Genomic DNA, 26,622 nt, shown 5'->3' on the forward strand with positions numbered 1-26,622 from the left:
GTCTGACAACATAGCTCTCCGTTGCCACGACAAACGGTGCTGCCATCTGTTATAGAAAAATTACCGGAAAATCTCTTTAGTACGGCCTTAAAGGAAAGTTTAAGTGTTCATCCCCCCTCCCCTCTTCTCCAGAAGTGTCCTTTAATCAAAATAATTACTGACTTATAAAATCTTAGTTTGTAAAGCCCTAAATTGTGCTAACAGTTAATTGTTCATCAACGTTTTTTTATGGACTTCCCCGATAGCGTAGTGGTAATTTTGTCGTTTTGTAATCAAGGGATCCTCTAGTACAATCCCTGGTGGAGGCACCTTAGACAGTGATTCGGATTCAACTTTATACTGTAGGCCAAGTCCCGATTAGCCTAAGTGGACAAAAAGAGATGACATAAAACAAATTTTCACTATTTTTATTCACTTTGCTTGATGAAATGTAAGCTTCGAGAAATTGTCTTCCCAATATTTTTAAGGCGGAGGGGGAGGGGGTAACGTAATATTCCTTTGTATTAATTTGTTTTTCCTTGTACTTTCCCCACCCTTTTTTTTACACTTTGAAAAACCGTGGTTTTGTAACTATACTTCCCCATACATAAAAATGAAGACGCCATTTTTACTACCCTTTCGAGAACTACGATAACCTGCAAAAAATAAATTATTAAGGACTACCCTGAAAATAAAAGGGCATACATACTGAATTATTATATATTAATTAACACACTATCTCTCAACAATAAAGCAGCCGGCTCGGTGGTCGAGTGCGTTAACTGGTCGACTTAAGATGTCGCCACCGAATCTCCTTGGTTCGAGTCCCGGTATGGGTGTTCTTTGTGTCCATTCATCCAATTCATCTAATCGCTATTCATTCCTCATTATCGCGATTATCCAAAATTGGCTGAAAAGCGACAAAAAATATAACAACAAAGCAATTGAATTGTGAAAATTACAACGTTTTCAAGAGCTCTGATTTGTTTGCTGTCGTTGGCAATCCTGTCTTGCCTGATTCTAATTTTAAACCTTTGAGTGTTCATCTATAATGTTCCGACTTCATTTCTCAGTATAATATCATCACCCCCATGTACGTTAATGGGAGAACAGTTAACCAATCGCAGATACGACTTAAGTGCTGCTTTTCCTGAACAGCCCCATTTGCCAGCGCTAAAAGGAGACATTCCCCACCACGTTCCCCAAATGAAATCGTAAATACGTTAATGAACCCAAGTGAAAATTGAGGGGAGAAAAAGGAAAGCAGATTGTTCTTCTTGCCTGATCAAGCATCCATTCTGTGCGATGAAGCATAATCTGTTCTATCAACCTTCACTGTCACTGTTATCACGTTCCACTTAACAATGCACAACAATGGTTACCGAAATCTGTTCGCCTCCGATCATTGTCAAACAACACTTGCACTCGCAACAATGCTTTCAGATGACTAGAAATCGCACACTAGTTAAAGAAGAGCTTCTGAAGATGCAGATGTGCATTATACACATACAATCTCGCCCTCTAAACGCCTATTGTTACTTTATTTCATTGTTGTTTCTGTTTTATCTATTTGTATTGTATCAGCTTGTTGCTGTGCGATAAGGGAACATAGGATTATTTTCAGATTTCATTGTTGTCGTCTGTAGTTTGATAAATTTGGGAAAAGTACATAGTGTGGATATCTGTGGTGGAGTTGTTATCACATCGCGCTACGACGCCAGGGATACTGGCTTCGAATTCCGAGTGTGTTCTTTCTGAGTCTACCTTCATCAATTTCATCATATCATCACTCATCTTCGTGATTAGCTAAAGGTTGCACAAAAGCGAAGTAAAATAAACCAAATAAATCATTCATTTGGAAGTCCATAGTTATATACGATAAAAACATTATTATTTGCGCAAGGTTTTGTGGAGCAAATTGAGAATACCGGAAGTATCTTCAATTGCTTTCAAATTCGGCATACTCACTAATTTTGGCCTCGTAATCACGAATCTGCAGTTAAAATTTGGCGGTCAAGTCTAGAAATTGCAAAATAAGTTGAACGGAGAAAACACCCTTGATTTATGAAGAAAACAACTATTTTTTGCAATGATTAGCGTTTGTTTACGATCACTCTTAATTTTAACTATGCTTGCCTAACCTAACCTAACCTAACCTTACCGTGAATGGTTCGTGGGGCAAACATGTCTTCCACCTTTACGCAAGATGCCATTTTCTCACATGAAAAAATCAACGCGCTCACTTATTGCACAACGCTTGAGCAACGTCGGTAGCAAGACCGTTGTGCGGAAAGGAAGACGTCTTCATATCGTTTCCATGTTACTGTATGGAGAATGATAGCGGTAATTGAGAAGGTAATTTTGCAATTTCTAGACGTGACCGCCAAATTTTTTCACTGCAGATTCGTGATTACGAGGCCAAAATTAGTGAGTATGCCGAATTTGAATGTAATCGGAGATGCTTCCGGTATTCTCAATTTATACCGGTTTTGTTAACTGCAAAACTATTATAGACAATTCAATTCTTTACCATTCGCTAATGTTAATTCCATATTTCAATCAATAACACAGACTTTAGCTTGGCGATACATTACACCAGTGGTTCCCGAAGTGTGCGCCGGGGCTGGCTTACAGATGCCCCGCGAAATGTTTCATTATTTTCACTGAAATGATATGATTGTTCCCAATATTTGCTTTTTTAGTACTTTTTACATGTAAAATGTGTCTGAATTTGAAATATGTGTATATTTTTTAACTAAGGAAAGCAACTTAACGGCACTAACTGAGCATTGCAAGTGTTAGATAGGCCTACATTCTGACTTGGGCGCCGCGGAAAGATTTTGAAACATTAAGGGCGCCGTGAAACGAAAAAGTTTGGGAACCTTTGCATTACACTATAGCATAACATAACACACCATAACAAACCAACTTGTAGAGTACTGGAACCAGTGATGTGCGTCTACTCGTAAACTACGATAGTCTACATTCTACACGTAGACAATTTTATACACGTCATGACGTAATCTATGTAAATAACATCGCGAAAGGTGATAACTTAGCAAAGGGCGCAGTGGAATTAAAAGAAAATTATACTGCGTATCAGTTGCTGATGTTCACCTTTTCATACTCTTTCTTCCAATTCGAACAATTTCCCACCTAGGAATGTCACGGTATCTAGTGACATGTGAAACGCAGTTCGATATAAATTATTTTTTGTTTATTGATTCATTTTATGCACAAACATGAAAGTGTGAGGTTTGATCTTATTTTGTGAATAAACTTGTATCCGAGCCAGACGTCGGGAGTGGGGGACGAGTTTTTCTTGAGTGACAGCGGAACTGTCTTTTTCGGCTTAGAACATGACATATTTGCACCAACGCGGAGATAAGGAAAGATTATTTTCGCCGCTACCGGGCTTGAGTCGCAGCAGGCGTTCGACCCCATGTTCACGGATGACCAGGAAAACCAGCTGGAGCTCAAGCCTGAAAGGATCCAGGACGCGTCGCTGACCGCGTTTCAAGACAATGGAGAGAGGTCATTTCCATCCCTCTGAAACAGAAGCCAAGCCACTAGAGCGTACTTTTCAACGGAAGAATTGGAATCTCTTATATATAGGCAGTACTATGATTCCAGACACAGTTTTTACCCGGATTTCATAGAGAGAGCATCTCCGCGCTACACTCTCGCGTGATCATTGCTTTGTGTCCGTGAACTTTGTTTCCTTACGTACTGTGAGCGACTTGCAGATAGAGAGTTACCAGTGTGCGCCTTATTTTGGTGAAGATTACGCGGTGATTTGTTTTTGCCAAGCGTGGACTACATAAGGATGGAGGGCTAAAGAAGATCGAGAAGGGAGTCCGTCGACTCCCCTGACGCCTGCAACGACGCCGAAGCCAGTCAGACGACGCCAAAACCAAACACTGCCCAAAGCCCGAAGGACGCTTTCAGATCGACGTCCCAACCAAAGCCCGAAGGACGTTTCCAGATCGACGTTCCAACCGAAGCTGGTTACCAGAGAGAGAGAGGAAAGGACGATTCGAGAACGACGCCCAAACGAAGCCCGGCACCAGAGAGAGATGATTGCAGATCGACGTCCAATTGATGCCCGACACTGGAGAGATTCCTGACCGGCGCGTGACCACGTACATCCGACGCTAGTGGCAAGAGGAACGCCCGAAGTACTAAGGAGGTGCAAGCACACCAGATCGTCGCAATTATTCTTCGTCGCGATCGACCTCGGAGGACAATTTCGCCACAAAGGAAACGTGTGCAAGTCCCGCGTCCAGGAGAGATGAATGACCACGCCATGTAGCAGAGTCTGGTACAGTATACTTCAGAGGGTCTCATGTCCATGTAAACGTGCGTCGTTAGTATCAACACCGTACTGTTAACGCCGAAGTCTCACTTATTCGCAAAGTTACTCAGGAAACCCCGAACCTAACCCCCGCGTCTGATAATTTTTGGTATTGTTATAAAAAAGGGTAATTTCATGTTCAGATGTTCTAATTTAATTGTCTGCATTCAGGGTTAGAAGCTCCATTTCATTTCTTTAATATTTAGTATAAATTGTCAAAGTGTGCTCCATTTCTTGTGTAACCGACCGCCCCGTCGCGCCATTTAATTTGTCAATAGTTGACTGATGAGTCCTTTTTAATTGTGGAAAGCGTAGTTGTTTTTATTGCAAGGTCGTGTGCGTGAAATAGTATTATTTGTTGCATAGTGGTTTTTAAGGTAATTTTTGCTCGCGCCGACGATTGATTAGTGTATTCCGGCAGCTGGAGTCAATTAAGTTTTTGCATCACTATGTAATTGAGTAGTTGTTCTCATTGGACGAGAGAGGCTTGTGTGTAATACCCCCGTCCGAGAAACTTGTATAATGTCGTGCTTACGACTCGATGCATACGTTCATTCGAACGAAAGATTTAACCACGCCGACCCAATTGCCTTAGTTAACCGCTTTCCGAGGGCTGGCACTTAAGTTAATTTAAAAGAGCACAGGAGCTGGCAGACAAATGCCCTAAATTCACATAAAGGTTTAAAAATTAAAAGGAATGATATGTTAATGAGATCCATGATTTGTATCCATACTTCACATGTAAAAATACCTCATGTGTGCGAAAGAGAGAAGAGTGAATGTTGTGAGAATTTGAGGAGGCTTTGTAAACAGTTGTTGATTGCAATATTTTTTTGTTGTTACAATATATATTCACTTTTTACCGTTCGTCAGTGTTGTTATTTGACGTTTTTCAGGTACCGGATATTATGCTATTAGTGTTTTATGATTGTTCGAATCTACATATCAAAGGTGAACAAAACAGTGTAACTTTTCAAGGTATTAATCTCCGCCTCGCAATAGTATGACAATAAACGACCGTCTCAGTACCGAACTTGATAACTGGACCGTGAGTCACGACCCGTTTCCCGTACACATAACGACGTTTGGCCCCGTGCCGGGGTATGATTGACACGTCATTTCGGGGACCGTGAGTGCACTCGTTACAGGAAAACACCTAATATAGGAAATATTCTAGTGTTTTATGGGAAAAAGACCACTCTTGCCTTACGACTGCCATCTGTTGTTGTTTTTTGCATACTATTTATCTTCTTCCATAGTTGATAATAGAAGAGAAGAGAAATTTTGTTGTAAATAGGATTCTATTCAGTTCGTTAGGAACCAATATAGTTGAAAATGTCACTTGCTTTGCATGAAACCCTTGAAAATTAATTTTAATGCACTTTAGATTGTCTACGTAGACTATGTAAACTACAACCCAATGTAATCTATGCGTAAATTACGTGTAGACAACACATGTAGACGTAGACTTATAGTCTACGGCACATCACTGACTGAACCTTTCTTTCGAGAAAAAAAAGTGAGTCCACACACGCATATACGCAGTCAAGTTCTGAAATCAATCAAGAAGTAAAAAGCCTTGCTAATTTTGGCATTTCTTTCTGGGTGCAAGTGGCATGAGAGCATGATCGAAAACGCTAAATTAACCACGCCTCAAGCAAACAGCACATTAAGCTGAGAACTTTCCATTCACAGCATTCGAATTGCTAGTTCCACGAAGCGTCCCATTTCGACAGAATCATCCATACAATAGGATCTGAATGAGTTAGCGCGGCGGTGCATCGATTGAAAATGTATCTGTGTCAGCCCAGGAGGAGGAAAGAGGAGATCTCAACGGCGGAGACAAAAAAGAAAAAGAAATAAGCGATCCCATAACCAGTTCTGCAGCGATGATGATGACGTAATGATTACGTTGAAGACGACTTTAATTGAAGAGTGGTGTGGAGTAGGGATGGCCAGATCCGGATCCTGGCGGATCTGAAATCCGGATCCGGTTGGTTCCGGATCCTAAGGATCCGGATCCTAAAATTTTTCGGATCCGGATCCGTGGATCCGGAATTTTCAGATCCGGATCCGGATCCGCGGATCCGGAATTTTCAGATCCGGATCTGGATCCGGATCCAGAACTTTCGGATCCGGATCCAGAATTTTCGGATCCGGATCCAGAACTTTCGGATCCGGATCCAGAACTTTCGGATCCGGATCCAGAATTTTCGGATCCGGATCCAGAACTTTCGGATCCGGATCCGGTACTTTCGGATCCGGATCCGGTACTTTCGGATCCGGATCCGGTACTTTCGGATCCGGTACTTTTGGATCCTGATCCGGAATTTTCGGATCCGGATCCGTTTTGCCATCCCACATGCGCTTCTTTGGAAAGTAAGAATGTGCTTATAACATATTGTTACCTGCTAATATACATATATATATATAGTGTGTGTGCGCGCGTGCGCGATTTGTAATTAATTAATACACTTACAAGGGAGGTCTAAGTCTCCCCCTCCGATTTCCATGAAACTTGCAGGGCCCAAATGAAGAAATACGTATTTTCTTGTTTCGGCAAAAAATTTGTTCTAGAGGGCAACCTCCTCTCAAATGTGTATAGAAGGGCCCAAAGGAAGAATTACGTGTTTTTTTGTTTCAGCTAAAAACTGTTTTAGGGGGCAAAATCCCCTTAAATGTCAAGATGAGGACAAATTGAAGTAAGGATCTGACCCCTGTGTCCCCCTCCGATTTTCATGAAACTTAGCAGGTGTATAGCGGGGCCCAAAGGAAGAAATACGTGTTTTTTTTTGTTTCGGCTAAAAAACTGTTTTAGGGGGCAAAACCCGCCTCAAATGTCACGATGAGGACAAATTGACGTGAGGATCATCTGACCCCTGTGTCCCCCTCCGATTCTTATGAAATTTGATAGGTGTATAGAGAGGCCGTATGCCCCTTGTTTCTTCCTATGCCACATTTACGTAGTTTCGGGGTCAGATCCCCACTTCAATTTCTCCTCATCTTGACATTTGAGGGGGGGGGGATGAAAACACATAAATGTGAGACATTCCATTCCAGGATGAAACCTTTAACACATATAACAAGATAGAAATGTTATACAAAAATTATACAATTGTTCTACAGTTACAGTTCTACAAATTAAAATAAAAAAGTTCTGGATCTGGATTTCGGATCCGCTAGGATCCGGATCTGGCCATCCCTACTATACACCTGCCACGTTTCATGGAAATCGGAGGGGAACACAGGGGTCAGATCCCCACTTCAATTTGTCCTCATCTTGACATTTGAGAGGAGGTTGCCCCCTAGAACAACTTTTTGCCGAAACAAAAAAACACGTATTTCTTCATTTGGGCCCGTTTATACACACACCTTCCAAGTTTCATGGAAATCGGAGGGGGACACAGGGGTCAGATCCCCACTTCAATTTGTCCTCATCTTGACAATTGAGTGGGTTTCGCCCTGTAAAACAGTTTTTTAGCTGAAACAAAAAAAAACACGCATTTCTTCCTTTGGACCCCACTATACACCTGCCAAGTTTCATGGAAATCGGAGGGGGACACATAAGTCAAATGCCCACTTAAATTTGTCCTCATATTGACATTTGAGGGGGAGGGTTGCCCCCTAAAACAGTTTTTAGCCGAAACAAAAAAAACACGCATTTCTTCATTTGGGCCCGTTTATGCACACACCTGCCAAGTATCATGGAAATCGGAGGGGGACACAGGGGTCAGATCCTCACTTCAATTTGTCTTCATCTTGACATTTGAGGGGGTTTTCCCCCTAAAACCGTTTTTAAGCTGAAACAAAAAAAACACGTAATTCTTCCTTTGGGCACCACTATACTGCCAAGTTTCATGGAAACCGGAGGGGGACACTTAGATAACCTCCCTTGTTAGTCTTACACTTTGTAATTATTTAACACTGCATATATTGTAATGTTTTATTTTAATTTGTAGAACTGTAACTGTAGAACAATTGTATAATTTTTGTATAACATTTCTATCTTGTTATATGTGTTAAAGGTTTCATCCTGGAATGGAATGTCTCACATTTATGTGTGTTTTCATTTCCAATACATTCGAATGAATACATATTCGTTTCAATGGCATTTACAAAATCACCTCTGACATGTGTGCACGAGTGTGTTAGCCGATGCGTAGCAAAGTATTGTAGGAACAACACTTGAAAAAAATTCTTGTAGAACTAACGAAAAATTTCTTTGTAATCGAAGATCATAATACCCTTTAAGGTGTGGTAATATTATAATGGGATTGAGATACGAAACTCTCGGATCCGTATCCGGATTTTCGAATCCGGATCTAGATCCGAATCTTTCGGACCCGGATCCGGATCCAAAATTTTCGGATCCGGAACTCTCGGATCCGGATCCAGATCAGAAACTTTCGGATGCGGATCCAGATCCGAAACTTTCAGACCCGGATCCGGATCCGGAACTCTCGGATCCGGATCCAGATCCGGAACTTTCGGATCCGGATCCAGATCCGAAACTTTCAGACCCGGATCCGGATCCGCGGATCCGGAACTCTCGGATCCGGATCCAGATCCGGAATTTTCGGATCCGGATCCAGATCCGAAACTTTAGGATCCGGATCCGGATCCGGAATTTTCGGATCCGGATCCAGATCCGTAACTTTTGGATCCGGATCCGGATCCGAACGGATCCGGATTTTTCGGATCCGGATCCGTTTGGCCATCCCTAGTGTGGAGTAGCTCAATAGCACTGGTCTTGTTAAAGGTCGAGTGTAATTTTGCCACCGCTTGAAGCTTCTTTGTTGTTTGGTTCTTTAACGGCAAATACCTCGACTTCTGGGTTAACAGCGACGATAAGAGGACTGGATGCCTTGATCATGATTCACAATCAAGTTTTGTTTTGAACAAGATAATGTTATGAGCAGGCTTCGGATAGTTATGGATTTTGCGTATAGCATATGCAAATGCATATTTTCAGTGTCTTCAGGATATATTGCATATTTTACGGATTTTTTCTTACAAATGCATATTCTGCTGTTTCTGTCTGAAATTTTTTAGTTTCCTTTCCTTTGGAAGTAATTCAGAAACATGATTCGGTATGTGTTCGAGAAGAATTCTGGCTACAAGCTCTTAAAGGACATTTGCTCTATTCATGAAGGGAAGCAAAATGTGTACGGTATTCCAAGTGTACTGCACGTTTCTGATTTGTTGAAATTACAACATGCGCCCATTGTTTCTTGTGATCTGGAGAGAGTGTTTTCAGAGTATAAAAGTATTCTCTTGGATAACGGGCATAAGTTTACTTTGAGCATTTGAAACAATATGTAGTTATTAAGTGCAATAGTAACCTTTCATGCTGAGTAGAATGAGAGACAGCTGGTGAAATTCCACCTTCTGCTAATCGTAACGTTCAGGGAAATCAGGAACAGTTAGTGAGTAGACTTATGATAAAGATACATATACAAAAACCATGTGTAAAATAGGGTCAATTGTCAATAAGGTAAGCCAAACAATTTTTTTACATATGTAAACAGTAGCATTAATAAATAGTTACAAGCTATGGCTAAATTTTCTGAGTTTGATGTAAATTTTTAAAATTTTAAATACATATTTTGATCATTTAACGATCATATTTCGAGCATTTTAAGAACATATTTGTATGCATATTAAAAGGTTTTTCAGTGCAAAACTATCCGAAGTCTAGTTATGAGTGAAGTGAAGGCCAGATATGTCTGTTTTGTTCCTGTGAGCAGAGTCGTTATCGTAGAAAAATAAATGCATCAAGTCTATTTGTTGCACCAGAAATGCATCGATTGTTGCACTGAAGTGTGTATTTTCACCTTTTCCAAGAATCAGGTTTACAGTATGATGCAATTTCATACAACTTGCAAACAAGGTGAATTGACTTAAATCAAGATATAAATATAATTTTATTAAAAAAATGATTTAATTCTCTCTAAATAAATAATTTATAGAATAATGTACATAAGGATTTTGTAGATATCACAAACACTTTTGGTGAAAGTACATTAATCTCGTAATCATTTAATAGTGTTTGTTAGGCTCTAAGAATGGAAATGAAAGAAAACAAAATATATGTACTAATGAAGTGAAGCTCTCATAAGGAAATATAATATGTACACTGTAAACACACTTAAATTTATCTTGATTTAAAATTCAATAATTTTTATATGCAGAAATAGTAAACATTTTGTGTAGAAAAATATACAATATACTAATAATGTTAAACCATAAATAGTGTCATTATAATTAAACTGTAAATAAACATGGCAGCTTATATTTTGCAAGCTATCATTTAAAAAATCACCAAAGTTCAGCTACAAAGACATTTAAAAATATTTTGAAGTTATAATTATAGAGTACATCCAGAATGTATTATTTTCACTGGAAGAAAAGTTACTGAAATTATTATAATATGGTTTCATTAACCATATATACAGTATCCTATCTGTAAAACGTATATTTATATATAAAGTTTTTTTATTTGCTTTAATCAAACTGTTCAAATAATCTACAGGACCATTTACTAGAAAAATCCTTTCTATTTTAAAAAAATCTACTGTATATGTGCATGGTGCAAAAAAACTATACAAGCAATTTTAGGTGTTTTCTTTTAAAAAAAGGTTTAAATAAAAATCTTCAAAAATGCTTTTTTAAAAATTAAAAATCATGATTTTTTATCCACCCTGTTTCCAAGTGACTTTTTCTTTCAATTTATACACTTCCGATTCGCCTTTCTGCATCTTTCTCGATTATGAACACTTTTATCTCTGATAATGCATTTTTTTGCTTCAACTGATGCATTTACTTTTCTGTGTGTACACATGCATCAAATCAAGGTATATGCATTTTTCGTGTATCACCTGACACAGTTCAATGTGTAATTTTGTAATTTTTGTTTCTTTGAAATATTCTTGTCGAATCTTCACGATTAATGCTTTCCGTATTTCACCGAGCCGCACCAAAGCTTTCACCACGTTAAACCATGATGTCATCAGTTTGCACCAGCGGCTGGTGAATCAAAATGGCGTCGTCTGCAGTGAAGCTTGTTTTGATTCGTGATATGCGTCCTGTAGGTAATATTACGGAATGTCATGCCGATTTTGTTGCACACAGGGCGAATAAACTGCATGCAGGCATAAACTGTAGTCATTTTATATACGTACTACTGCTCCTTCAGTTGAACGCCAATTGAAATAAAGTATTCCGATGCAACAAAACATGCGTACACCTTATCGTGCAACATGCACGAATGCATCCATTTGCAAGATTCGATATCTTTACAAAAGAATACCACTTAAATTCGCACTGCACATGCAAAATAAGATGTCGTTAAGTGAAAATATATAATTTTCATGAAATATCTTCTGTTATTTAGTCACTGATGGTGGATTTTTCCTGATAAACGTGGATATGCGTGCGCATTCCGAATCTAACTTTCATTGTTTCAGTATGAAGCTTTTCGAATTTCACAGAATTTGGTGCACCAGTCTGATGCACGCTGGTGAAATCTGGAAAGCGCGGATTGTTTCCACGTGTGGAGACGGCAGGTACTAAAGTTTCGATATGGAGATCCATGTCGTGTGCAAACTTTGGATTAGGAGATCACACATTGCAAACTTTGTATCGCAAGATCTACTGCTTCCGCTCTGTGGATTCGATTTTGTAATGCTTTAGCCAAACGTTTCAAACTTTTGATTGGAAAACCAGAATATTGGACATGTTTTTTCATTGGGGGATTCAAACCTTCAGGTCTCATGATTGAGAGATTCAAGCATTACAATTTTTGGATTTCTAAAGCTAAAACACTTAGCAGTGTGATTTCCAAAGCTTGCAAACTTTCAACTGGGGTGGACAGTTCTTGCAAAGTTTTGTAGCATCCCGTCCTTTAAAATTGTGATTGAGGTACTTGGAGTTCGTGAAAGCTAGATTTCAAGATTCGAAGCGTGAGAATTTCTGAATATGCAGACATTGCACAATTCTGTTCTAGAGATCCAAATCTTGTAAACTTCTTATCGATAGATGCAGATCTTGCAAACTTTTAATCGAGAGATTCAGATCTTGCAAACTTTTGATCGAGAGATCCAAATCTTGTAAACTTTTGATCGAGAGATCCAGATCTATTAAACTTTTGATCGAGAGATCCAGATCTTTTAAACTTTTGATCGAGAGATCCAGATCTTGTAAACTTTTGATCGAGAGATCCAGATCTTTTAAACTTTTGATCGAGAGATCCAGATCTTGTAAACTTTTGATCGAGAGATCCAGATCTTTTAAACTTTTGATCGAGAGATCCAGATATTGCAAACTTTTGATCGAAAGATCTAGATCTTGTAAACTTCTGATCGAGAGATCCAGATCTTTTAAACTTTTGATCGAGAGATTCAGATATTGCAAACTTTTGATCGAAAGATCTAGATCTTACAAACTTTTAATCGAGAGATCCAGATCTTGTAAACTTTTGATCGAGAGATCCAGATTTTGTAAATCGAGAGATCCAGATCTTGTAAACTTTTAATCGAGAGATCGAGATCTTTTAAACTTTTGATCGAGAGATCCAGATCTTGTAAACTTTTAATCGAGAGATCCAGATATTGCAAACTTCCTGATCGAGAGATCCAGATCTTGTAAACTTTGAATCGAGAGATCCAGATCTTGTAAACTTTTAATCGAGAGATCCAGATCTTGTAAACTTTTGATCGAGAAATCCAGATCTTGCAAACTTTCAATTCCGATATTCAAACCTTGGGAAATCCTGATTGGGAGATCTGAAGATGGGTTGTTTGATCCTAACATTGCAAAGTGACCGCACATGCATGTATTACAATTTTTTCCATAGTTATACAAATTATAATTGGTGGGTTTGGTAACTGACTAGTACCAATAATATTCCACGATTAAATAATATAAGTGTGTGCCGTGTAGTATAATTTCTTATGAGAGGCCACGAGTCCGATGAGGTAAAATAGTTAAACTTCAGATGCGGAGTGAAAACTATATCTCAATCGTGATAATATCCTCACGAATGAAGTCACTTTTTGTACAGACCTCAGCGAACAAATAACGGTGTGACAAGTAAAGAGATAATTGTCCTTTTAAGACCTTAATAAAAGATCCAATCTCTTTCACGGAAAGGACGCAATCTCTTCTAACAAGTGCAACATCTGCTAGATGCAAAGACTAGAGCACACTAGTGACCTCTGGAGGTAACATGTCTAACTCCCGGCATCTGAATAGTTGAATTCCTCCTCAGAATTGTTGAAAATGAAAAGACGAGAATACAAAAGCACCGTTGGTTCTGCTTCGTCACTGTCTGAGGTCTACAGAAGCGTTGGTTGGACGTTTCGAAAGCAACAAGAAAGCGATGGCTCTGATAGAATGTTCGCAAGTAAACTTTGAAAGATGCAAAGGAGTGATACTGGATCCTGTGGATAGAATAAATTCTCAAGACCACAACCAAACTCTAATAATGGAAAAGGTTAAATTTTTGACAACTTTTAAAATATTTATACGTACATACAGAAAATTACCATTGTCGTGGAATTATTACAACACACATAAAATTCCTGTAATTGTAATAATTTTCATAGACAAGCGAGGTGATGCTAAAAGTCAGAACACAATACACATGGCAAGTTGTTTATTCTGGTTAGAATATATAAGTTGTTGGAATTTCACATGTTTTCTCCTGACCGCACATTATTAGGAACGAGATTTTCAAAAGATAAACGTTGCTTCACTTCTGTAGTGCAGACATGCAGATGCAGTCAAATTATATAGGCATAGGCATAAGGAACCCTTGTGTTTTTTCGTTTCGGCGTTAAAATACTATATGTTCCATAATAGTACTTAATTCATGCTTCGAGTTGGCACCTTTGCGGTAGATGTTCCTGTTCTCTGGGGAAAAATATACTTACCACATCTGGGAGATTTGGTTAGGTTTCATTCTATTAATTTATTGTTTGTGAATTTGGGAAGTGCTTCCTAAAAAATACAGTGTTATTCTGCACGTAAAATTAAGTTCATTACGTTTCATTCATAATGGAGATGCCTCAAACTTAAAACTACGTTCTTTCCACTTTCAATTGTTTTTTGTGTGCAAGCGCATTCATGTCGTCACCTCGCAATGCAGTGGCTAGAATGACATCGATAACCGCTCGGAATGTTAATCACAAAAACATGCATGCTCATGGACGTCCGGAAAGGGGGGGCAAGGTGGGGCCGCGGCCCCTCCCCCCTGCAAAATGAAGGTCCACCTAAAAAGTATATATTTCACACATAATTTCATTTCAGTCACAGTAATTTATGTTAATTATTATAAGGGTGTTAAAGGAACATAATTTCAGACTACAGCAGTTTTTTTTTAGGAGGCATCACTATTATGGGAAAAAAATATGCCTCCTTGCCCCCCCCCCTCCCACCTACTGGAAAAAATCCTGTGGACGTCCATGAGCATGCTACATGTGTGTAGGCCTACATACTATCTTCTATGTGCTCTGAACAGTAATTTAGTTATGATTTCGAACGTCCCCATAAGTATCTTTCGATGTAAAGACTGGGAGTGGACTTCTACATCAATATTAATCGTTTAAAAATATTACACAGGCGTTGAAAATGTAGTAAAATATTTGAATAATCTAAATTGTTATTATTTTGTTTTACCGTTTTCTGTCGCGGACAATCGATAATATTAATTTCAATTGAAAGGGCAATCACAAATTTCTGGAATTGGTCTACATCAAACGTGGCTGGTACGAAGACTCTATGACACGAAGCAAATAGAGAATGATTTCCTGGACATGCGTCATGCATCCAAACGATGTTCAGTTGGATATAAATCCAGGATATGTCCTGGATATTTCGATCTTCAGTAAGAATATCCCATTGTTGTCTGGATAGGATATTGTTACGGCACATGGGAACACACACACTGGATTACTTTCTACGTGAAGGCAGAGTAAGAAAATTACCTGTGAGTTACTTTCGGCATTAACGATCGGAACGGGGAAGGGACAAGTAGGCAACTAGGATTCAATGGGTTGGTAACCGTGAGAATGCCGGTGGGAAGGAGACCACGCAACCGTGTCAGAACAGCTGATGCCTGCCTTCGGGTGAGGGCGACTCGAGCACTGGTGGACGCCGTGGCTTCAACAACCGGAGCACATTCCCCTCGCGCGACAAGTCAAAGACCAGACCGCCTGCAGAGACACGCGCGGTCGTTTCTTCATCAGCATCCTCCAGGACAGTCGTGTTTGGCCGGGCGAGTGTTCTGCAGCCACTGTGTTCCTAGTTGGACCGTCCAAGAAGCCATCAGGAGCCGCGGATGTGGCAGTACAGCAGTGAATTGAGTGTTCTTTTCGGTATTAACTGTTAAGAGGTCTCTGAATCAAGTCGCAATAACAAACTTTACCACTGAACCACTTTGGAAGTACGTTTTCGCAAAGGAGCCATCAGCAGTCGTGGATGTGCCTATATTTAGTTCTACGGAAGTGAATCGAGTGTTCTTTTCGGTATGAACTCTGAGTAGGTCTTCGAATCAAGTCCCAAGAGCAGACGCTATCACTGAAACACTTTGGAAGCCCCTAGAGCCTCTACGTCAATGGCCAATAACGTTTTGGGCTTACCAACTACATCACCACACCATCAGTAGTTGTGGATGTGCCTAGCTTTGGTACTACGTGAGTAAAGCGAGTGTTCTTCCCGCTATAGACTCTGAAGAGGACTCAGGTTCAAGTCCCAAGAGCAGACGCTACCACTGAGCCACTTCGGAAGCCTCTGGAGTACAACTACGTCAATGGCCAATACCTTCTTGAGCTTACCAATTACTTTCAGCCACCACACAAGCACGAGAGTGCAATCGTTTATCACCCAGCAACAACGAGATTAACAGAAATCGCCACAACAATGCAATGAAGCAACAATGCTTGCTAAAATGCGAGCTCATGAGTTGCTACAAGGATTCGAACTTCGTATCCATAACTTCAAAAGCCTCTCCCTGACCAGTATGCGATTTCTGGTCTTCTGAAGGCAGTGTTGCGAGTGCAAGTGTTGTTTAACAATGGACGGAGGCTAACAGATTTCGATAGCCATTGTTGTGTATTGTTAAGTGGAACATGATTGTTGAATAAAACAGTGATGGTGAAGGTTGACGGGACGAATTAATCGGATGCTTCATCGCACAGAATGGATGCTTGATCAGGTAAGAAGAACAATCCATTTTCCTCTTCTGCTATTGAAATTTCACCTGGATGGGTATCTACTAGTTGCTTGTCTAGAGAATATTTATTTTACATGCTAACTTAGTTGATACGAGTAAATTTTACAATTTGACTTTAGAAGTACCTTTACTGTTAATGAAGTACCACCTACAGGTACAATCGACAAAAAAGGTTGAAGTGGTTTGCTTGATTGATTGATTGATCGATTTGCTTTATTTTACTTCGCTTTTGTGCAACTTTTGGCTAATTTGCGAAGATGCATATGAGTGATGATATGATGACGCCGGGATTCGAAGCTGGGACCGTTGTGGTTTAATTGTCCATTCATTCCCTTTTTCTTTTCAATTCTGTGTGTTTTCAAGGAATGTAATTGTGCCGATGTTGTAAAGTGTTTCTCTTACCTCGTTGGCTCTTTGACTTCAAATTCTGAACCTCGTATTGCGTCTTCCCTCTTCAGGAAACAATTGATTGATTGATTTAGTTTAGTTTACATCGCGTTTTGTGCCTCTTGGCTAATTTGCGAAGATGGGGATGAGTGATGAAATGATTAAATTGATGAATGGACATTCACAAACAACCAAGCCCGAGCGGGATTCGAACCTGGGACCCTTGGCGTCGCAGCGCGATGTGCAAACCACTCGGCCACAGGGTCCGGCTTCAGGAAACAAGAAAAGGTAAATAAATAAATGCGCATTAACTTCAAATATGCATTTTCGTATATGTTTTAGCCGGTTCTGTTCCAGGGCGCGTTAGGCGGTCGAATTTCAATCTCGCCACCGAAGTTCCTGGGTTCGAATCCCGGCCTGGGTACTCTTTGTACCTTCATCAATTTCACCTAATCATCACTCACCCTCGAGCCGCCCCGATGGTGTGGTGTTATCATCGTAGCCTTGTACTGAATGGTTCACGGGCTCGATGTCCGGTGGAGGCAATAGTGGTTCGGACACCACTTTAAACTGTAGGTCCAGTTCCGATTAGCCTATCTGTGCATAAAGTAGATTTAAAACTCAAAGAAACAAATAACTCAATATCATCGTCGCGGTTAGCCAAATATCTGTATAAAAGCGACGATAAATAACAAAAAAATCATTTTCTTAGTATTTTGGAGTATATTAATCGTAACTGTTCTCCTCCTAGAAAATAGTCCCGTCTTTCCGCACTCATTTTTATTTGGCACTTTCACTGTACGTAAAACAACATTAGGTGATGAACAATTTGCTTGCTCTTATATTTTGCGCACGACTGTACAAGATTAATCTTGTATGAACAATATTGATTGATTTAAATCACTTTGAAATAAATAATTTATAGAATAATGTACATAAGGATTTTGTAGACATCAGAATCACTTTTAGTGAAAGTACAGTAATCTCGTAATCATTTAATGGTGTTTATTAGGCTCTAAGAAGAGAGAAGAAAGGAAACAACAGATGGGGTGAAGCTAATACGAAAGGAAATCTAAACACACGTTCACTTCTCTTGATTTAAAATTCATTAATTTTTATAGGCGAAAATAGCAAACATTTTTGTGCAGAAAAATATTCAAAATACTAATCATGTTAAACCATAAATAGTGTTATTATCATTAAACTGTATATAAACATGCAGCTCATATTTCTCAAATTATCATTAAAAAATTGCCAAAATTCAGCTACTACTATATGTACTTATGTACTATAGGTACTATAGAAGTACATAAGTTAATATTTTAAGTTACAATTGTGGAGTACATGCAGAATATATTATTTTCACTGGAAGAAAAGTTACTGAAACAATTTTAGCAGGGGGTGCTCGTTCGGCGGCGCAGATCGTATGCGCAGTTGTCCGTGGATGCATGACGTCACCATCGAAACACTCGGCACGGAAAAGGCTTGTTCCTTATGCAAATATTGAGAAATTTGACAACGAATATCTTCTAAAATATAGTAGCAAGGGAAAAGGTACTACTTTTACTGTTAAGATTCATCCTTTCTAATCAATTTATCACAAAGTTGATTCAAATGTGTAAAATGGTTTTCAAGAAATCGTGTTACGAAGGAACCCCTGTTTTGTTCTCTCCAGGCTTCCAATGTAAGGGAGTTTTAACTTAAGCGCGTTGGATTTCTTTTTGCTCTATGTTTTGAAATAAGATTATTTTGTTCTTGTCAACTGAAATCATGCCTAAATGCTATGGAAAGCTGTGAAAACTATTATCAGAAAACTAACGGAAGAAATCTAAAATATCACAGCTTGATTGATATAAAAAAATGCGAGATTGCCCATTTTTGTGAAAAAGGCATTGTGCGAGATCTAAAAGCAGAACTTTATAATATTGTATGTAAATGTAAGGGTGTAATAAAAGTGACTGCTTCCCAGGCACGTATCCAAGGCTTAGGGGGCTCAAGCTCCCCCCGAAAGTTTTCGGTTTAAACTAGATAAAATGAGATTTTTTGTTTCTTGTGGTTTCAAATAAAATAATGTGACGTTAATTTAAGGAGAGAAATAATTATCGAGGCAAGACGGAGAATATTCTATAACCCTGTTATTGGTAACAGCTCGTATCCAAGGTGGGAATCAGGGGGCTCAAGCCCCCCTTCAGAAAATTTTCAATTTACGCTAGATAAAATTAGGTTTTTGGCTTCTTGAATAATATGGTGATAATTTGAGAGAGATAATTATCTAGGCAAGACGGAGAATGTTCTATAAGCCTGTTATTGTTAATAGCGCGTATCCAAGGTAGGGATCAGGTGGTTCGAGCCGCCTCCCCCTGGAAATTTTTCAGTTTACACGAGCTAAAATTAGGTTTTCGTCTTCTTCAATAATGTGACGATAATTTAAGGAGATAAATAATTATCGAGGCAAGACGGAGAATGTTCTACGGACCCTGTTATTGTTTATAGCGCGTATTCAAGGTGGGGATCGTAACTCGTGGACTCCCCCCACCAGGAAAGTTTCCATTTTACACTAGATAAAATTAGGTTTTTGTCTTCTTGAATAATGTGACCATAATTTTAGGAGAGAAATACTTATCAAGGCAAGACGGAGAATGTTCTATAACCCTGCTGTTGATAATATTGCACGTAAACTTTCCTTACGCTTTCGGTGTTGTCGTAGCGAACTTGAACACTATGTAGAAGAGACTTGTCAGCATTTGGAAGCTGCACAACAAAGGTAGCGCCGCAGGTACAGCGATTCGGATTCATTGTAATTTTTTAATCTCTGGAAAGCGCGAGAGGGAACGTTCTTGAAAAAGAGAAGGAGTCGAACTACTAGCAATATTTACGAATCGTGATATCTGCGAAACGTTCTAGAATATAATGAGGATATTAATACGCGGCTTCAATTTCCCGGTTGATCTGTACAACAGAATAGGTGGAGACTTCAGAGGTAAGTGTGACAATTCATACAGTCGATTAGTGATCAGTCAGTGTCCATTGGTTGCTTTATAAGATCTAGTGATTCGAAAATGAAATGGACTAAATACCGTAAAGTAACGAAGTCTACCACTAGTTCCAGTTCGGTCCCAAAGCTAAAAACATTGACGACAGCGGAACTTCGAGCAGTGCTACGAGTAGTTCGGGTGGAAAGACGAAGAGATCGAAGGTCTCTCTTTCTAAAGTGAATATTTCGGCAGTATCGGGCTGGGCATTGGAGCGATTTATTAAAAAAGAAATAAGCTGCACAGATCAACTGAAAATCAAAGTTTTTAGTGAGGATTTGGTTGTGCCAGGACCAAATTTTGTGTATGCAGTCCGAGAATTTCATGGCATAAAAAAATACTTTTGTTTAAGGCTAATGGGTTCGACACACACTCAACAGACAATTTTGGACACTTGCGAGTGCTTAGGCATGAATATGAACAATTTGTTGGGTTTCGGCTTTTATAAGAGCTGCAAACATGGGAGGACAAGACACATTAGTGGTGTTCAGGCTCGAATGAGAAAGAAATATTCGTGAACTGCCTGATTCCAGTTCCATGCACACAGTTTGAATCTTGCGTTGTCGAGTGGATTGTGCATTTCGTGCATGTGTAACGCCTTCGTAAAAATACTTCTGGTACATAGATGTTTTGATGCCTGATGAGAAGAAATGGACAAACATACATACTGAGATGGTTCCAGCACACAATATTAATGCATGGAAACAGAGGAGTTGAGTGGTAGAAAATGTCCTGATTTCACGTTCTGATTAAAATGGCAGCCTTAAACAGTGGCGACGATTTAGGAGATAGTTGCTCCCCATTCTTTTGCCTCCACACTATCACACTATGGCCTCTTAATGCTTGTCTCCTTTTCCACCCCCCTCCCCACATTTTGGAACCCAATTGCCACCACTGGCCTTAAACATACAATTGTGATACCCCCTTTAAAAAATGGGGTTCAGCCGCCGCCCCGAAAGGAATTCCTGGATACGTGCCTGCTGCTTCCCGTAAAATATCACTGCACTCTCCACGTTTCTCTTCTGTCTCTTCTTTGGCGCCGTCAATAGCTTCAACACGTTGTTTTTTTATATATATTTGTCACATATTTGTTTTAATAGTATTCAGCTCGTTCCGCCACCTGAACGCAGCAGCTACGGCTCAAAGGGCAGTGTAGTTACACCGGAAGAAGTCTCTGAAATGGCAGGCTTCAGAAGTTAACTCATCCAAATTAAATTAAACAGGTATGTGCTCTCTCTAAATTTAAATCATAGTTCACAAATAATTTGATTAAAAGTTTTAAAAGTATCTGTTTTATTTAATAGCGTATTAATTGGTGCATTCTTCTCCAGCATAGCCATAGGCAGTGACCACACTACGGGGGGGGGGGGCAGGAACGCCCCCCAATTCTCGTTCGACAATTTCTCTCTCTCTCTTATCTGCCCCCAGTAAAACGACAAAATAAATAAATGAAACAATGCTCTTTTAGCCAAAATATGCATTTTTGTGTCGTATGTAACGGAATAATAAAAATGATTGCCCCGGGAAAATATGATTTACTCCTCCATCTTTACTATTGCGCCGTCACTAGCTACAACATGTTTTGATTTCTATTGTTCCCACATATTTATTTTAATTTTAGTATTGTGAATCATATTCCACTGTGTTACCTCACGTAGCCACCCCCCCCCCCACACACACACACGTACGATTTCAGTTGTAAGTTTTAGACTAAGCTTGTCAAATATCCACTTATATCTTTGTATTCTTGAGCCATTTTTAAAAAAATCATTTCGCCCCTTCTTCTGGACTATTTCATAGGAATGTTTTCCCACTGGAAGCCCCTTTGCAGATCGAGATCCGGGGCTATAGCCTTCCCAAGCCAGCGTCCCCTCCAAATACTCTCTTGGCCTCATGAAAGACAAATATATGTATTTCAACGAAATATTAATTTGACTTGACAGTTTCTCTTTTCGAACAGGAATAAGTTTTAATTTTAATAGCTTATAAATTTACCCTATCAATTTTGAGTAAAAGTTTTGCGTAAGCCTAAAAGTACATTTAGAGACTGCAAGGTCAACTCTCGACATTTCAGATATATTAATAATTTTCATCACAACGTCTTGTAATAATTATTTGTTACTTCAATAACATCCTCGCAAATGTTTCTCGCATATTAAAACATAGATGCCAATTTCTGTTTATTTCCTTGTAATGCTGACCTCCGTGGCGAAGTGGTTAGCACAACGCTTTACGATGCCAATGGCCCCCAGGTTCGAATCCCCGCCCGGGCATGGGTCTACTTTCCTTTCTTCAATTTCATCATATCATCACGCATCCTCATCTTTGCGATTAGCCATATGTGACAGATAGCGAAGTAAAATAAACTAGGTCTACTAATCAATTATTTTTTAAAGTCTTTAATTCTTCTTTAGCATGCCACGTTTTTGTTAAAATTATATTACGATTTGTAAAATGACGAAATTCTAAACGAGAACACGCAACTTTCTTTGTAGCGCATCGGTCAGAAAGTTTCAGGAATATGGATTTTCAAAATACATTTTTTCACATGTACTTTGCCCCCTTTTAAAAGTAGCGCGTTTTCAATTATGTTACTAATCATTAAAAGGATGCCTCAATACCATCTTGGAGGATGACAATTATTATTTTCGCCCTCCTAAAAGTAATAATATACTTTCGCTCTCTGAATCTCCCATATAAATGCTAGGGGCCGTCTGCTTCAGCCGAGCTCACTGCTTCTCCGGTGACGTCACGCGTTCGTGCAAGATCGGCAATCTTCGGATGGCTTTACCTAATCTCTATATTCCTTGCAATTTTAGTTCCCATTAACACACTCAACAATCATTTCGATAGTAAGTTCATATATGCAGTATCAGAAACAGAAAAATGTATATTTATATGTTTGCTTTCATAAATCTGTTCGAGTTGTTAACAGGGCCGTTTACTAGAAAAAGTGTTTCTATAAATGATATATATATCTACATGTATGGTGCCAAAAATCATACAAGCAATGTTAAGGGTATTTTTAAACAAATAAAAAATATATTTAAATAAAAAAATCTGATTTAAATTTAAAAAATCATCAAAAATTATTTTTTTAAAATTAAAATCATTATTTTTATACACCCTGTGTGTGAACCATATGATTACATAAGAGCATCCACCAATCTGAAATGATCACTGCCTAAAACTTCCATTTCACGAGTATTCATTTCAAACAAAAAATAATTTTCATAAATAGTACTATTTTTCATAAATATGAGCATAGTCCAAGTGTAGATTCAACGAACAAAACACACTAAGATTAAGATAGCTATATATATATATATATATATATATATATATATATATATATATATATATATATATATATCACACACACACACAAATACAAGGTTTCCTACTGCCTCAGTGGCCGTGAATGCTGAATGGTCGGCTGACGATCTCACTATCACAGGTTATGGGTTCAAACCCGAGACATGGTCATGGACGTTCTTTATAAATGGCTCTTCGTAAGTTTCATCTAAACATCATTCATCTTCGTTAGCCAAAAAGTTGCAGAAAAGCGACATAGAACAGGAACAAATATTAATAAAAATAATTAATTATCAATTCGGTAATTTATTTCCATTGAACAGAAATAAGAATGTTTACAGATATATCTAGGATGTGCGGAAGAAACAGTTAAGTCACAAACCTGTGGTTTCCTTGCTTTCATTTAAGTCGCACTGAAACAATTAAATAAAACATTTAAAGTATAGCCTAATTTTATTTTGGGCATGTGTGAATATTCGTAACAATGATGATCCAACATGTATATGATGCACTTAATGTTTCCTATTAAAATAATAAACATAAAAAGATTGCCTGCTGCAAACTTTCATTTTTTGACTTAGGTGCTTTTTCACCGAACACACTCTGTGAGTCGAATACTGATGATAGTTTTTAACAACAAAAGATGGCACTGATGTTCGTTTCAGGAATAAACAATTTGTCACGAACATAGTGTTTTAAATTTGTTTGCTAAGAACAACAAATATAGCAACCACTCTTGAGAAGATAAAGTTAGTGGAGGGAACTTCAAAACGTATTATTTTGTGTAGTATTTTTCAAAGATAAATAGCACGCCCATTTCAAAGACAGTAAAGTCGTAGCGTTATTTAAACTCATAAAATTAGCTTTTTAATACTGTGAGAGATTACTTATAAAAATATTACGGATTTTATAATCAGCGTAATATTATGTAAAATATTGAAGATCTCATATCTTCTTTACTAACGCTAATTCCATACAGGAGTTCCAATCTGGATACACCATCTGTGTATCTGAAGAAAATCAGCCGAAATAGACGAACTTGATAAGGTATATTTTGACATATTTTAAGAATTTGGCGTTTCACATCATATTTCTTCAATGTTCTCGTAATAAGACATTATATCTGTATAATTTCGTAATTGTCTTCCTTATAATCGGTTATTTTATAATTTATTCTTTGTACCTTTAACGCAACGGATATTTTATATTATCAATGGCAGGATAAGGAAATGACGGACAAAGAAATTGAAAGCAGATGCAGCCTTTTCTTACCAACTAGTACAGAACAATAATACGTACCTCCCCTTTTTCTATATCACGCCAACAATTGAAAGCCGTGGGAATATTATTGAAGAAAAAGGTTCAAATAAGTTCAATTGTTCTAATTTCTTTACCTTCTTTTCGCTTCTCCTGACAGTCAAAAGTAAAAATAACATTCTGTGCGTTACAGTCAGTGATGTGCCTCTACGCATAAACAACGATAGTCTACATTCTACACGTAGACTATTTTATACACGTAGATGACGTAATCTATGTAAACAACATGGTGAAAGGTGATAACTTAGCAAAGGGCGCCGTGGAATTAAAAGAAAATTATACTGCGTATCGGTTGCTGATGTGTAAGGAGAACTTTTCGTACTCTTTCTACCAAATTCGAACAATTTCTCACCTAGGAAGAAACCTAATACACGAAATATTCTAGTGTTTTATGGGAAAAAGACCACTATTGCCTCACGACTGCCATCTGTTTTTTTGTTTTTTGCATACTATTTATCTTCTTCCATAGTTGATGGAAGAGAAGATAAATTTTGTTGTAAATAGGATTCTTTTCAATTCGTTAGGAACCAATATAGTTGAAAATGTCACTTCTCTTTCATGAAAACCTTGAAAATTAATTTTAATGCAATTTAGATTGTCTGCGTAGTCTATGTAAACTACAACTCAATGTAATCTACGCGTAGATTACGTGTAGACAACGCATGTAGACGTAAACTTATAGTCTACGGCACATCATTGATTACAGCCCCTACTCTATCGGCAATCGAGTACGGGAGTTTCAAGATCACTTGTCGTTTGAGCCACGCACGTATCAATGCATATACTCTATCCCATGTATGTCTGGAGCATGCGAACGAAAACGTGTCTCTGCTCTGGTAGTGACGCGAGATTGCTCCACCACACAGTTTCCACAAAGGTGTAAATCTGACATAATAGTAAATTAAACTGGGGATAATCGCAGTGAACCTCTCGATAATTTCAGTATTTTTCCACTACATTCTTCGGTTAAAGGGATTCTGACTTCAAATAATATCCCATCACCACCCTTAGTCGATCTTCCCTGGAACACACTGACTTCCCGTATAATAAGAAATTCGAAAGTACTGTTGTGAATATTGTTGGCTTGACCGGGAATATTTCTGCATTTTTCTGACATATTTTTCAATTTTTATGACATAATTACATACTTATTTTACTGTTTTATAGGACATAAAGTCCAGGCCCTAATTATCAGTATTCTATATATATAAAAAAAAACGCTTGAGGAATTTCATCTGAGGAAATTTTATCCCAATTGTTACAGCTAGCAGTGTTTTTGAGCGGAAGATTGTTCGAATCCTGCAAGTTTCTCAATGTTTGTTCTTTTCTGGCTTATCTCATTAATCCTTATGGCAGATATGAACCTATAGAGGTAGAAAATAACGTTTAGACCCTATTCACAATTTAGTTGTTATGGCTTCCTTGGTCCTTTTGTCTCCAGAAAACAATGTTCTTCGAACTTTCGCTAACCGTCTGGCTGTGTTCCACGAGGACAAAAAGAGATGGCGCTGCTTATCAGACCGGGACATAACCATGTAAGTCACGGCAAGGGAAAACGAAGATCAGATTCGCGACACTGACATTGCCCCTCTTGCCCCCCCCCCCTCCCACGGCAATCACACCCCATTTGTTCTAACCACAATGGAAAGTCCGCCTCACGGTTGGCCAGTCATAAATTCTGATGCTCGGTTCGGTTTCACTGCATCTCATTGTTGAGGTCCTTTCTGCCAACAATCACCTCGAGCATTGTTTAAGCCGAACAAAAGCATGTCTGTGACCTGTTAAGTTGGGTTCGCTCCCTATAATTTCAGCCGGTTTGAAATGCTAATTAATCGTTTTCTCTTCTTGAGAAAAATTCTTCAATGAAAGGCTGCAGGTAACGCTAGGGCGCCTGACAAGATAATTGTCAGGGAATCGTATATGCTCTCGTTTAACAGAACAAAGCTTGTAAAATTGTCACTCATTTTGTGACAAAGAAGCTTGATATGGTCCAGGATTACAAGAAA

The 26,622-nt window shown here is 38.6% G+C and overlaps 1 protein-coding gene across 6 annotated transcripts in view; it reads left to right on the top strand.

Moving 5' to 3' along the window:
* Nucleotides 1-26,622, top strand: part of LOC146004093 (chymotrypsin-like protease CTRL-1) — a 239,742-nt gene that overhangs the window by 134,731 nt on the left and 78,389 nt on the right. Inside the window, exon 1 of one of the 6 annotated variants that reach the window (XM_083142731.1) lies at nt 15,454-16,547. The exons of the other annotated variants lie outside the window; for them this stretch is intronic. The gene's annotated coding sequence lies outside the window, so the exon portion shown is untranslated. Of the gene's footprint in view, nt 1-15,453; nt 16,548-26,622 lie in introns of those variants that run through there. 6 annotated transcript variants of the gene reach the window in all.

The sequence above is a fragment of the Lepisma saccharinum genome, chromosome 21 (assembly GCF_977018435.1).
Source record: "Lepisma saccharinum chromosome 21, izLepSacc3.1, whole genome shotgun sequence".
NCBI lineage: Eukaryota > Metazoa > Arthropoda > Insecta > Zygentoma > Lepismatidae > Lepisma > Lepisma saccharinum.